Raw genomic sequence first — 9,135 nt, 5'->3', positions numbered from 1 at the left:
ATCTCCCCTCGTGCCTCGGCCCACGGGGCAGACTGGGGGTGCTTCTAGGGACTGCTGGTGCCCCCCAGCCATCCCTGCCATGGCAGAGGTGCTGGAACGCCCCCAGGGCCGCCCTTGGTGAGATCCTGACTCTCCTGCAGCAGCCGATGTTCACCTCCAACCCCCACAGCGAGCCTGCCCTCTGCCCTTCCAGGTCGTGTTTGGACTGGAACGATTTAAAACGCTGTCTTATAATTATAGAAGCTGTGCGGGCGGGGGCTGCGCCAGGACGCCATTGGGCTTGCGTGTCTGTGCCGCAGCCAGCAATTTCGGTAATGATAGTCGTGCCCGCCGTTTATCTTTGGGGTTTCCAGAAATACAGGGACTTTTCCAGACACTGCAGAGCGTCTGCCAGGAGCGATCCGGTCTGCAGGGTTCCCGGAGGCTGCACTTCCTGGGTGAAAGGGGTCTCCCGGGGGCTCTGCAGGAGGTGCAGAAAGTCCGTGGAGCGAAGGGGACGCAGGCAGCACAGTGGAGGGGTTCGGCCTGGACTGGGGGCGGGGCGGATCTAGGATGCAGGACTTCCGGTTTTTGTTTTTTGGTTTTTTGGTACTGGAGATCGAACTCAGGACCTTGAGCTTTCCAGGCGAGCTGCGGAACCACTGAGCTAAATCCCCGGTCCAGGACTTCCTGTTTTGATGTTTGCAGCGCCGGAGACTGAATCCAGCCCCACCCACCACGCTGGGCAAGTGCTCTCCACTGAGCTACATCCCCAGCCCTTTTTTAAAATTTTGAGGCAGGGCCTCCCTAAACTACCCTGGCTGATGAAGTTTTGATCTTCCTGCCTGAGCCTCCTAAATGGTTGGGATTACAGGTATGCACCACCACCCCTGGCTGGGATTTTCAGTTTTAAAACCAGCAAGTCCTGGGCCAACCAGGCACTGGGTCACCTATCCTTGTGACCCCAGAGAACTGAATAAATGCATTTTCTTTGCTGTGTTCAGAGAGCTGTCTTCGGAGGTAACACACGAATTGTCAGATAAAAGTGTAAACCTCAAGAACAATAGTAGTAAAAGGGGAGATACCAGCAGGCGAAGGTGGGAAGTAGAAGGTGGGCAGACTAAGAGCCCGGCAGGAAAGTTGACTAAGGCCCAGGACACTGGGCTCCCCCCAATCCGACCTCTCCCCGGAAGTAGGACCGAGGCCCACCCTGTCCAGAGAGGACCTAAGCCAGATAGTGGAGCAACCCTGCTTCACAAGCAGGACAACAGGACTGAAGCCTCCCATCCTAGAGACCCAGAAGCCAAGACAAGGAGGGAGACGATCTACACTCAAGGGAAAATGTAAAACAGGGCTAATATCCGTATAGAACTAAAAGATGAAATTTGTGAGAAAGGAGGAAAACCTATCTTACAGGAAGAAGGAAGATCCCTGTGAGCAGCAAGAACACACTCCTGAGAAACAGGATATGACGAGTCCACAGAAGAGCTGGACAACAGAAGGAAAGAACTGTCCCCAAATGAGGCAGAGAAATGTGGAGATAGAAAACTGGAGGGAAGAGAATTGAAGAGAGAGAAAAGCAGAATGGAAGGAGAAATTACAGTAGTGTTAAATTTTTCAGGAAACTGGAGACAAAGAAGCAGCATGTTTCCGGAGAGAAAGAAGAAAGTTGATAGAGGGATGGACAGAAGTCAGACGAGTGCTGAACTTCACCTTGGTGAGGAGCTGGGAAGTTCATTTTCAAAGCAGAATGGGGCTAACACACTGCGAGATGAGCTGATGGTGTCTCCGAATTTGAATGTTTCGGGAAGTTATTCCCCTCCCCTGGGGAATTTGCTCCACGGGAACCAAGGGCAGGAGGGGAGAGGTGCCTACAAACGTGCTGCCCCCGAAGGGAAGGGAGCAGGCTCCAGAACAGAGTGAGGGGCATCCCAACAGTGTGGTGGACCTAGGAGCACTGGGAGGAACCGAACCACACACACACACACACAATGGACAACTTGTGTTTTTGCTGAGTTTTTTTGGAAAGCTCAGATAGACACTGGGTCCATATAAAGGAAAACAAGGTTATTTTCCAAATTCCAGGATAAACCAAAGGTTGTAGGAGAAAGTGTACGATGTCATAGCATGCCACATGGTGTAGAGGCAAATGATAATCATTTGGCCCTAATTGTGTAAACACTAAAAATTCACCAAAATTATAGAAGTTGTCTATGGATGGAGGAGGTGCGAGGTTTTCAGTCCTCCTTCTCCATGCACGAGGTCACTGAATGGTTTAGTCTGTGCAGGAAGCTATGAAAAGTTACCGGGCACTGGGTAGCTTACAAACAGCAGAAATTCCTTTCTCCTGGTTGTGGAGGTGGGAGGTCCAAGAAGACCCCGGAGCCGGCACATTAGGTGTCTGGTGGAGCTGCTTTCTGGTTCAGAGAGGGAGCCTATTTGCTGTGTCCTTAGTTGGTGGGCGGAGCCAGGGGTTTTGCCTGGATCTCTTTTATAAAAGTCCGGTAGGCCTGGGGCTGGGGATTTAGCTCAGTGGTTCCAGAGCCTGCCTGGAAAACGCAAGGTCCTGAGTTCAATCCCTGGTACAAAACAAAAACGACAATAAATTCCATAGGCCATGTGTGCAGTCTAACACCATCACCTTGGGGGCTAAGATTTCAGCATATGAATGGGGGAGGGCATGATCATTTAGACTAATGGCAGTGGGTAATGTCTAAAATAAGAAATGAAGAAAAACAATACAATCATAACATTTAAAAGCAGAGGTATATATCACAGGGAAGAGGTAAAACAAGAAGAAAAGGTGGTTTCCTTTGGAGGATGCAGGCGTTCAGACTGAAAGGGGCCAGCAAGTGCCCAGTATAATAAATTTCGAATAGATACCAGTTTATAGCCCCACTGGATGCAGGAAGTAGAGCACAACTACACTTCATTGCCAGTCTTGTAGTAGAGACTTTATTTACTGCTGTACGCCTAAGAATCAAATTGAAAGATAACAAAAGGACAGTTTTCCATGGGGAAAAAGCAACCAAAGGTCCCAAATGGAATACACCCCCAAAAGGGCTGGCAGGGGGCTGCTTTCAGGGACAGTTGGATTCAGCCTCACCAGGGGTGTCACCAAGGCCAGGGTGGCCAACTCGACTTCATTCGCCAGGGACTTTCTCAGGTCCAACACGGAAGTCTCTGCATTCTGAGAAAACCCATGGGTCCTGGTGACTTGGGATGAGATTCACCCCAGCAGGGCCCAGGTTCCCTCCATGTTTCTGATCTGCTTTTCCTGGCATCAGAATCCCTCACAGCTCCAACACTTGTGTGATAGTCCCACCCCACAAACCTACCTTCCCTTTCAAAAAACATCTTATTCCAATTTTATTTTTTAGCCCTCCCACTTTTTATGTTTAAACTTTAAGGTTTTTGTGAAGGCTCTCTCAAACCATCTTTGGAAGTGGGCCATCTATAAACCCTAAATCAGTAAAAGTGTCTCTCTCCTTTCCACAGCTGTCTCATCCAGGGCGGAGTTCACGGCAGAACTGGCAGACTTCCCGATCAGTTGTAAATGCCGGAGCAAAGGGAATTTTGGAGGCTGAATTATCAGGTTTGCTCATCTAGAGCGGCCAGGAAGCAGGACCCCCACCAAATCCCCTCATGGTGTTCTGCTCAGTCGATGTCTGGAAATGTCACTTGTTTTTATTTTTAACTCATGCAGTGTAGGTCTGGGCAAGCAGCTCTTTCCCTGGATTCTGGTCAAGTTCTCAGGGCGTGGGTCCTCATGTTTGTGATGCAAAGGGGCTGGTGCAGAGGCCAAGAGGAACAAGAAAGGATCGCTGGTCTGTGGGAGAATCTAGGCTCCCTTGACTGAGCAAATGCCAGGTGGCTGAATAATGGGGGGATAGGAGCAGAGTGAGACAAGGAATGAGCTTCAGTTCACAGCCTGCCCCTAGCTCTGTGAGGGGGACCAGGACAGGTCTTGGGGCTCAAGGGCATTGGGACCTCATCATGAAGGTGACAGGAGGCCACCAAAGCATCTGCCATCTTAAAATATGTATACTTAAACTTTATATCATGTAATTATATCATCAATAAATACCTTTGGATGTATAACACGTGCTCACTGGAGAAAGCCTTAAAAATATGGAGAAGGGTGAGGGAGGAAGCAGCGTGGACAAGCTCTCCAGTCTCTGAGAACCTGTACCAGTGTTTGTGCATCTCCTCCCAGGCTTTCTACAAAGCACAGGCGTGAGCCAGGTGGCTGGGGACAGGTGTCTGAGGTGGGGTGTGGCGGGGCAGGAGAGGCAGGCTGTGGGTGGGCAGGGCCAGGCCGACAGGAAGGGCGGGTAGTGGCCAGCAGGCTGGATAGGAGGGTCTGCTCGGGGCTGGTCGGGGTTTGGGTCAGGAGAGCAGGGCCAGGCCCAGGAAGTGGGTGGCCGTAGCCTCATGCCAGTGGAGTTGGCTGGCGGGGCCGAGGGACCCTGCAGGAAGACGTCCACGTGGCCTGGAGAACAGAGCCAGTGACGCTCACACCGCAGGCTGGCCGGGTGTGGCCAAGCTCGTGTCCTCAGAGGTGGGTACGCCTGCAGGGAGGTGCCAGGGCCTGTCTGCTGGCGGGCTTCCATGTGCCCGCTCCCAGAGGTTACAGGAACGTCTGTGTGTGTGCTTCAGATTATTGAAAAGTGCTAATGAGTGAGAAACAGCCACAGCCCCAGGACATCGGTACCCGGTTTTCCAGCAGAGAACAGAGACTGGGGAACAGTGCTCCCCAGGGGCCATGAACAGAGCCTCTGCCCTGACCTCTGCCCCCTGCTGCCTGACCACAGGCACTTGCTGCACCCCTCTTGGCCTGTTTCTCCATGTGTGGAGCGAACCGTGTGTAAACGTGTGTGTCAGAGTGGGGTGCTGCGCAATCGGACGCTTTCTCCGGTCCCCGAGTGGCCTGGCAGATGGCTGCATTTCCCAGCCTCTCTCCAGCCGCCAGGACAGTGTAGGCTGTGGCCAGGCCACCCACTGGCTGTGTGGCCACACTGCTGGCTGCCGCTGTTAGATGGGGCTGCTTGACTGTGTCAGGGCAGCGTTCACTCACCTGCCATTCAGGACCGCTCGACGGCGTCACTTGTGTGCAGGACGGTGGCAGAAGGAGTGCGACAGCAACGGCCATGGCATTGGCTCACCTTGGTCACGCTGCCCTTGAACCTGTCACACATCCCAGCACGCTGCATACTAACTCATCAAAGCTTACGAGGTCACACTGGTTCTAAACCCCATTTTACACACGAGAGAAGCCAGACAGAGCGTTGTGTGACTTTCTCAAAGGCCTAGAGCCAGTTGGGTCCGGAGGGCTGGGCTCAGGCAGCCAGCCGGCCAGGCCTGAAGCTGGGCGTGGTGACACACACCTATGATCCCACACCTTGGCAGGTGAGGTAGGAGGGATGTACAAGTCCCAGCCAGCCTGGGCAATTTAGTGAGGCCATGTCTCCAAAGAACAATTAAAACAGGTTACATTCTTAGGACAGCAAAAGAGAAAAGCAAGAAAGAAAGGAAGAAAGAAGGAAAGAGAGGAAGGGAGGGGAGGGAATGGTCCTGAGATAGAGACAAGTACTTTCCTGGGATAATATTTGTGATTTAGTAAATTGGAAAGAGGAGGAAGAGTATAGCAGGGCAGGGGATTTAGCTCGGTGGTTTCGCCACCTGCTGTGCAGGCGCAAGGACCCGAGTTCGATCTCTGGTACGAAAAAAAAAATAGAGTGTAGTTCTTGATATGTATCAAGAACTATATATATAATATAATACTATATATTATTAATATATATAAATAGAACCATATGTAATATAATAATATCTAATAAATATTAAGCTAACACAACAGGACAAGGAGAGAGGAGAAACACCTAGAAACAGGTATAGCAGACATTCACGGCAAGCAGTGAGAGGGGCTGGATTTGTGGGCAGTGTTTTACCTTTCCCTGAGCGCCAGTCTCTACCTCCCAATCTAGGACCAAGAGTGACAAATGCGGCCAAAAGGAGCCTTCTGATCTTGAGCTGTGAGCAGCCAGAGGCACACAGCATTCGTGATAAGGGAGATGACCTCAGAGTTACACGGGGAGGGGACTGACTGGGAGCAGAGCCTGGGGGCAACCAGTTCCTGGGGTCCCCAGTGCTCGCCGGCCCCAGCTCTGGCTGAGGAGTGGGCAGAAGCAGCAGCAGGTGTCTGCACGTGTGGCCTTTTGTAGACGTCATGGTCCAGCTGTGCCAGCTCGGCTGCCAGCGTCACCCTGCTTATCAGGGACCGAGCCCCTGGTGCTATTTATTCTCCTGGAATGTGGGCAGGCCTGCTGGCAAGCAAAGACCTTCGCAATCCATCCCAGTCCAGGGCTTCCGGGAGGCCCGCGCTGCAGATAAGGGGCTCTGGCCTGGCCCACTAATGGGATTATTTTAGGGACCACTCGGGACAGGCTAGGGTGGGGGCCCAGGCCAGCTGTCAGCTTTCCCTTCATCAACACCCCTAACAAGGGTCAAACAAAGAGCAGCACTTATGTACAGGCTGCGAGTCTCACTGAGCCAGAAAGTCGTCCTCCCGAAGACAGCTGGGAAGGGGATTTGTTCAGAAAGACCATTTCCACCTCCTCCCAACACCTCTGAGTGACCCCAGGTGCCCACCCACTGGCCCAGGTGACCTTGCAGGGTGGAAGGGCAAAGCCATTGCTGTCTAACTCTGAGCTCAAGGGAGTCCGTAAGATGACATGCTAAAGCCTCCTAAAATAGAGATGTCAGATCTGGATTCGCTTAGAAGGGGTCAGAGCTCAAATGTGTCATTGTTCTGCTGGCTTCAGCAACTGCAGCCATTTTTATCCAGCATTTCCATGACCATCAGGAGTCGAGTACAAGGATGTAGACCCCTGAGCTCATGGTGGCCTAAGGCTCCTCCCTCTGTCATCTCCACAGTCCCCCCACAGTTCCCCCCAAGTGCACATAAACTCGGGTTGGGGATGATTTAGTCTGTCACTCGTGGTTTGCTTGTGACATTAAACAGTGACACAAGTTGGGCAGATACAAATCTAAGGTCAGATGCATAATTCCCCGAGCCACTTCTTTTCCCAGAAGGAGAGGCACTGGCTAGGGGGCTTGTAATGAAAGTCAAGGGGCAAGGTCACTGCTCCATTGGGGCCCCCTCCTGGGCCCACCTGAGAAAATGTTTCCCTGATGATCCCGGTGCTGCCAAAGGGGTGGATGCAACACACTGGCTCTTCTTCCCCAGACTCTAGCCGGGATCTGAAGGGATGGGGCCCGGAAGTTCAGCACTAACTCTGTCTCCAAGGTCAGTAGGCTGGCCGGGGCAGTGGTAATAATCCTACTGACACATCTTCATCGAAACATGTCAAGTGGCTGTACCGGGTGCCAAGGGAGGCTCCGCTACGCAAGCACGATTGGACCTTTGGCCCTTGTGTTGAGGTCAGTGCCAGCGGCCCTCCCCTCCCTGGAGTCGCTCCCCTCTAGCCTTGGGGTGCCTGGCCATTCTCGGGTCCCCTAGTTAGCAGAAACCCAGGTGGGATCCAAAGGGGACTGTTGTGACTGGCAGAGGAGGCTCTGATCGCCCCATCAGGAAATTCCAGGGGTTTTATCAACTCTGTGCCCTACATAAAGACAAAATGTTGACTCTTTATGATACGAACTGGCAAGGGAGTCTTTGCGTGTGCATGGGGAAGGATTCCAAGCCTGGGAGATTATCCCGAGTGGAGGTTTTCCTCTGAGAGGGGGCCAGAGAGAGGCCACGAGGAGACTGGCCGAAGGGCCCGAGGGGAGCGGCAAGGAAGGGGCTTCGGCCCAGGAGGCCGGGCCCTCAGAGCCTGGAGAGGGGGCTCCTGGAGACCGAGGCGGGTGCTCAGCCCTGGTCCTTTCTTACGGCCCTCGAGGAAGCCGCGAGGGGTGGAGGCATGGAGACAGGCAGGACGGGGACAATCCTGCAGGGCTGCCCTGGTCACTTTGCTGTGAGCGAGGTGGGTGCCCTCGGAGGGCTGTGAGCCCGCCCTTTCCTGCGTGCTGACAGGGCCCTCGAGGGTGGTGGAGACCTCGCCCTGTTACATGAGGAAACCCCGGCTTCCAGCAGCACTGCTGGAGCTCAGCTGCAAGAGCTCCCTGTAATCTCGAAGGCGAGCGCCTATGCCTGGCCCAACTTGCAGTGGGCGTTTCTCCCGATGGCTGTGCCCGTCCATCCGGGCGCCCCGAAGACCTCCGCCAGACAGCAGACAGGAGACCATGGTAGCCTCAGCAGGAGGGACCACTGGGCCTGGGAGGCAGGTTGGGGGCTCCCGCGCACTCTCCCCTTCCGCCCAGGGGTCCTTAGGGAAGGGACACACCTTGCCCCCTCCCGCTAACTCGGGGCTCCGGCCTCTGAGGCATGTTCTCGGCACCTCTCGCCGTGGCTCTCAGCTGTGCCCACCAGAGGACAGGTGGCACTGTCTGGGACGTAACTGGTCATCACAATGGGGGCGCTCCTGGCCTCCCTTGGGTGCTTCCTGCTTCCTTCTGGGACCCGTGACCCTCTCCTGCCTAAGATCCCCTTGCCTGGCCCTTCCCTCCATCACATGGGCTCTCTCTGTCCCTACCGCACGATCCAAGAGCTTGGGCTTTGTTCCCCACTGTCCACAGCATGTCCTCCAAGCCAGGACACAGCCTGCATCTCACAGATGCTCCAAATGCACTTGTCGCATGACGTGTTTGGCAAAGACCAACTGGCCCCGGGTCCTCCCTCTGTCCCTTGGGCTCAGGGCCTGCTGCGGAATCTATGGGGCTCGGGACAAAATGAAATCATGGGGCCTTTGTCCAAAAGTTACTAATAAATTCAAGACAAAACAGCAGAGCATGAACCCGCACTTGGGCCTTCTGCACAGGGCCACCCTGGCTGAAGCTCCGTGCCTGTCCTGCACAGGGCCCAGCAGGGCTGGGTGGGTGATTCGTGCACAACCCCCTGGCCTCACTCTGGGCTGCCAGCTGCTCGCCCAGCCCCGCCTTGGCCACCAATGCAGAGAGGGGGTGGGGGAGGCACCAGAGGCAGACGAGGAGCTAGGCTGCCCTGGCCCAGGTGCATAGAGCCTCTGTCCAAACAGCTGTCGAAACTCCAAAGGCTTTGGAGAGCTGTGTGTTTTCCTCTTCTATTTTTATTTC

Source organism: Heterocephalus glaber, unplaced genomic scaffold (genome assembly GCF_053883595.1).
Source record: "Heterocephalus glaber isolate CG9 unplaced genomic scaffold, H.glaber_assembly_v1.0 deba00001673, whole genome shotgun sequence".
NCBI lineage: Eukaryota > Metazoa > Chordata > Mammalia > Rodentia > Bathyergidae > Heterocephalus > Heterocephalus glaber.
Note: the sequence above shows the minus strand (reverse complement) of the source record.